At 36.6% G+C, this 4,899-nt stretch overlaps 1 pseudogene; it reads left to right on the top strand.

Moving 5' to 3' along the window:
* Positions 1–3,397: 3,397 nt before the first annotated feature.
* Positions 3,398–3,652, top strand: LOC123799990 (small ribosomal subunit protein eS21 pseudogene; annotated as a pseudogene).
* Positions 3,653–4,899: the final 1,247 nt, after the last annotated feature.

Raw genomic sequence — 4,899 nt, forward strand, 5'->3', positions numbered from 1 at the left:
TTCTACCAAACATTTAAAGAAAACTTAATACCTATTATTCTCAAACTATTCCAAAAAATAAAAAAGGAAGGAAAACTTCCAAATTCATTCTATGAGGCCAACATTAGCCTCATTACAAAACCAGATAAAGACACCACCAAAAAGAGAACTAGAGGCCAATATCTCTGATGAACATAGATGCAAAAATTCTCAATACAATACTAGCAAACCAAATCCCACAATATGTTAAAAAATAATCATTCACCATGATCAAGTGAGATTAATTTCTGGGTCACAAGGGTACTTCAGGATTCACAAATCAATCAAGGTGATGTATCACATCGATAATAGAAAAGATAAAAATCATATGATCATCTCAATAGACTCAGAGGAAGTATTTGACAAAGTACAACATCCATTCACAAAAAAAAAAAAAACCCTCAACAAAGTAGGGTTAGAGGAAATATAAATCAACAAAATAAAGGTCTTTTATGAAAAACCCACAGCTAATATCATCCTCAATCAGGAAAAAATCGAGAGCTTTTCCTCCATGGTCAGGAACAAGACAGGGAGGTCCACTCTCACCACTGTTATTCAACACATTACTAGAAGTCCTAGCCACAGCAATCAGACAACAAAAAGATATAACAGGTATCTACATCTACAAAGAAGAAGTAAAATTTTCACTATTTGCCAATGACATGATACTCTATATAGAAAACCCAAAAGACTCCACCAAAACACTGCTAGAACTGATAAATGAATTCAGTAAATTGACAGAATACAAAATCAATGTATGGAAATCTTTTGAATTTCTATACACCAATAATGAAGCAGCAGAAAGAGAAATTAAGGAACCAATCCCCTTCACCATTGCACCAAAAATAATAAGATACTTACGAATAAAACTATCCAAAGAGTTGAAAAACCTGTACTCTGCAAACTATAAATCAATGATGAAAGGAATTTCAGATGACAGAAAGCAGTCGAAAGATATTCCATACTCATGGATTGGAAGAACACATATTGTTAAAAATGTCTATACTACCCAAAGTAATCTACATATTTAATACAATCCCTATCAAAATACCAACAGCATTTTTCACAGAGCTAGAAAAAAAAATCCTAAAATTTGTATAGAAAAAGCTGCAAAAGACCCCAAATAGCCAAAGCATTCTTGAAAAACCAAATCAAAGCTGGAGGCATCACAATTCTGGACTCCAAGTTGTATTACAAAGCTGTAGTGATCAAAACAGCATGGTACTGGCACAAAAACAGACACATAGATCAATAGAACAGAATAGAATACCTAGAAATGAACCCACAGTTATATGGTCAATCTTCAGTAAAGTGGAAAGAATACCCAAAGGGAGGGTGGGGAGACAGTCTCTTCAACAAATGGTGCTGGGAAACCTGGACAGCAACATACAAAATAAAGAAACTGGACCACTTTCTTATGCCATACACAAAAATAAATTCAGAATGGATTAAAGTCCTAAATGTGAGACCTGAAACCGTGAAAATCCTAGAGAAGAATACAGGCAATAACCTCTTTGACATCGGCCTTAGCAACTTATTTCTAGATGTCTCCTAAGGCAAGGGGAACAAAAGCAAAAATAAAGTATTGAGACTACATCGAAATAACAAGCATCTGCCCAGTGAAGGAAACAATCAACAAAACTAAAAGGCAACCTATGGAATGGCAGGAGATATTTGCAAATGACATACCCGATAAAGGATTAATATCCAAAATATATAAAGAATATATAAAACTCAACACCCCGAAACCAAATAATCTAGTTAAAAAATAGGCAGAAGATATGAATAGACATTTCTCCAAAGAAGACATCCAGATGGCCAGGAGGCACATAAAAAGATGATGAACATCACTGATCATCAGGGAAATGCAACTACAATGAGAGATCACCTCACACCTGTCAGAGTGGCTAAAATTAAGGACACATGAAACAACAGGTGTTGATGTGGATGTGGAGAAAGGGGAACCCTCTTGTACTGTTTGTGGGAATGGAAACTGGTGCAGACTCCCTGGAAAATAATTGCACTACTAGGTATTTACTGAAAGAATACAAAAATATTAATTTGAAGTGATACATGCACCCAGATGTTTACAGCAGCATTATCTACAACAGCCGAATTATGGAAATAGTCCAAGTGTCCATCTACTGATGAATGGATAAAGATTTTATTTATATACAATGGAATATTACTCAGCCATAAAAAAGAATGAAATCTTGCCGTTTGTGATGACAAGGAATGAATTAGACAGTTTTATGCTAAGCAAAATAAGCCAAAGAAAGACAAATACCATATGATTTTACTTATATATGGAGTCTAAGAAACACATGGGCAAAGGGGAAAAAAGAGAATGAGGCAAACCAAGAAACAGAGTCTTAACTATAGATAACAATCTGACGGTTACCAGAGGTAATTGGAGTGGGGGGGGGCATGGGCTAAATAGGTGATGGAGATTAAGAAGCATCACTTGTTGTGATGAGCACCAGGTGTTGTATGGAAGTGTTGAATCACTATATTGTACACCTGAAACTAATATTACACTGTATGTTAACTAACTGAAATTTAAATAAAAACTTTAAAAAGTAAATTTCTAATCCGTGCCACTGTAATAAACCTTGCCTGGGTTTTAAATTTAAGTTCCAGGCCTCTAAAGTGGGTTCCTGAGGAACAACAGCCCTGTTTGCTTTCCCATGGTCCTTCCTGAGGTTATTCTTTTTGTTAAATGCAGTGGTCAAGTCTTTACCCCCATAATTTGCTGATAGACTTGTATGAAGCTGAAGGTTTGCTTCCTTGAATCTTTGACTACTGCCCATTTCAATAGCACTCCAGATCCCCTAGCACCATATTACAAATGATTTTTGCTAGGGATTCTCCATATCTCCAAGCAGGTCTGTGTGATCTCCAACCCAGATCACTTCCTGCCAAACCCTGGTTCAGACCGGTACATGGAAGAATTGATAGTCTATCCTTATTGTACTTAAAGTTCCATTGTACTCTATATGTGCATGCACATGTGTGTCTCTGTGTATTTATTTACTTACTTAAAGACTTTATTTATGTATTTTAGAGAAAAAGGAAGAGAGTGCTTGAGAGAGAGGCACGAGCGTGGTGAGGGGCAGAGGAAGAAACAGGCTCTCTGCCCAGGAGGGCACAGGTCTGGGGCTCCATACCGGGACTGTGGAATCATGACATGAACTGAAGGCAGACCTTTAAACAACTGAGCCACCCAGGTGTGTCTGTGTTTAGAGAGGATTGTTGATGTGTGTGGGAATAATTTTTTGACAGGCACTTTAAAAAAATCAAGGTTATCAATTATTGCCAAATGTGTTCAGTTTTCCTTTTCTGTGCTCCCGCTTGTGACAGTGGCAGCAGGTGCACCCTCCACGTGCAGAAAGATGCCGGGGAGTTTGTGGACCTGTACATGCTGTGGAGATGCTCCACCAGCAGCTTCATCATGGGCTCCAATGGCCATGTGTCTATCCAGATGAACATGGCTGAAGTTGACAAGGTGACAGGTAGGTTTAATGGCCAGTTTAAAATTTACACTATCTGTGGAGTCATTTGTAGGTTGCATGAGTCAGATGACTCCATCCTCCACCTGGCCAAGGCCAACATCATCATTTCAAAGAACTTCTGACTGGAGAGGATCATGGATGTGGAATATTTGTCCTAAATAAATAGCAACCCCCCCCAAAAAAAAGGGGTTCAGTATTAGTATTACAAATATATAATATGTCCAGGTAACTTTCGGGATATATTTTTTTTTCCTGGAAAAAAATTGCATTCTCTTCCAGCATCATAAATTGCTGTCTTTTTTTTTTAATACCAACTATATGTAGCTGTCTAATGCTCCATCTCACTTTGAAATGCCAAAGCCATCCTTCTGAAAAGTCACACAATTAGGTCAAATATATTGCCTAATAAAAATCTTTCACCTACTCAGTGAGCACTGGGACAAAGATAAGAGGACTTTAAAAACCATTCACACAGGACATGGCCTGGGTCTTCTAATTTGATTATCCAGAGTTTTAATGATTGGAAATCTATTTTAAAAATCAAGCACTAGTTTTTTGGGGGAAGACACGGAGAAGGGACAACATAACGTTTAAGATTGTAAACTCTGACATCAGATAGAGCTAAGTCTAATTTACTTAACTTTTTTACTATTCAGCTTCTTCATCCGTAAAATGGATGTAATAGTAGTACTTCACTTTCAGGGTTGCTGCATTAAATAGTATAGTGCAATAAAACATTTAATTGTGTATCTGACACCTAGGAAACAATCAATATATGTTACCTATCCCTATAAATATCATTTAGATCTGTAATCCTTTTTTTTTCTTTTAGTTCTTGGTTGCTTTTCCTTTTCCATTTTCCATTTCTGCTCCTTTCTCTCCTTGAAGGGAGATAGTTTGATGATTTTCACACTGCACCCATTTCTGCTGTGTTGCTTGTGCACATGTTATCAGTTGAGATTTATTGCTTATTCTAATATAGGTCACCTTGTGTCCATAGAGATATCTGGTCTTCAGAGGCACTTTATTGAGGCCCTATTATGCATTTACTAGCTTCTCATACCTACTATGATATTAATGTAGTCAATAGACTCTCAATCATTATCCCACCCTTAACTACACTAGCAAGCAGGTTTGTCTTTTGTCTCTTCATTGTTAACTATCTTCTTCTTAATATACGCTGCCTTTTGCTACTCCTGTCTCCCAACTTCTTCAAGTCACTGCTGATATATCCTTTTCTTTTTTCTTCCTTACTTATTTAATATTTTCTTTATTTATTTTTGCATGATATATCTTTGGTTGATTTTTTATATAAATCACCAGTCAACAGAAAACTCCTTTCACACTGCATAGTGAATTGACCAATTGT

This window comes from Ursus americanus, chromosome X (genome assembly GCF_024610735.1).
Source record: "Ursus americanus isolate L20-20 chromosome X, mUrsAme1.1.p, whole genome shotgun sequence".
Taxonomy (NCBI): Eukaryota; Metazoa; Chordata; class Mammalia; order Carnivora; family Ursidae; genus Ursus; species Ursus americanus.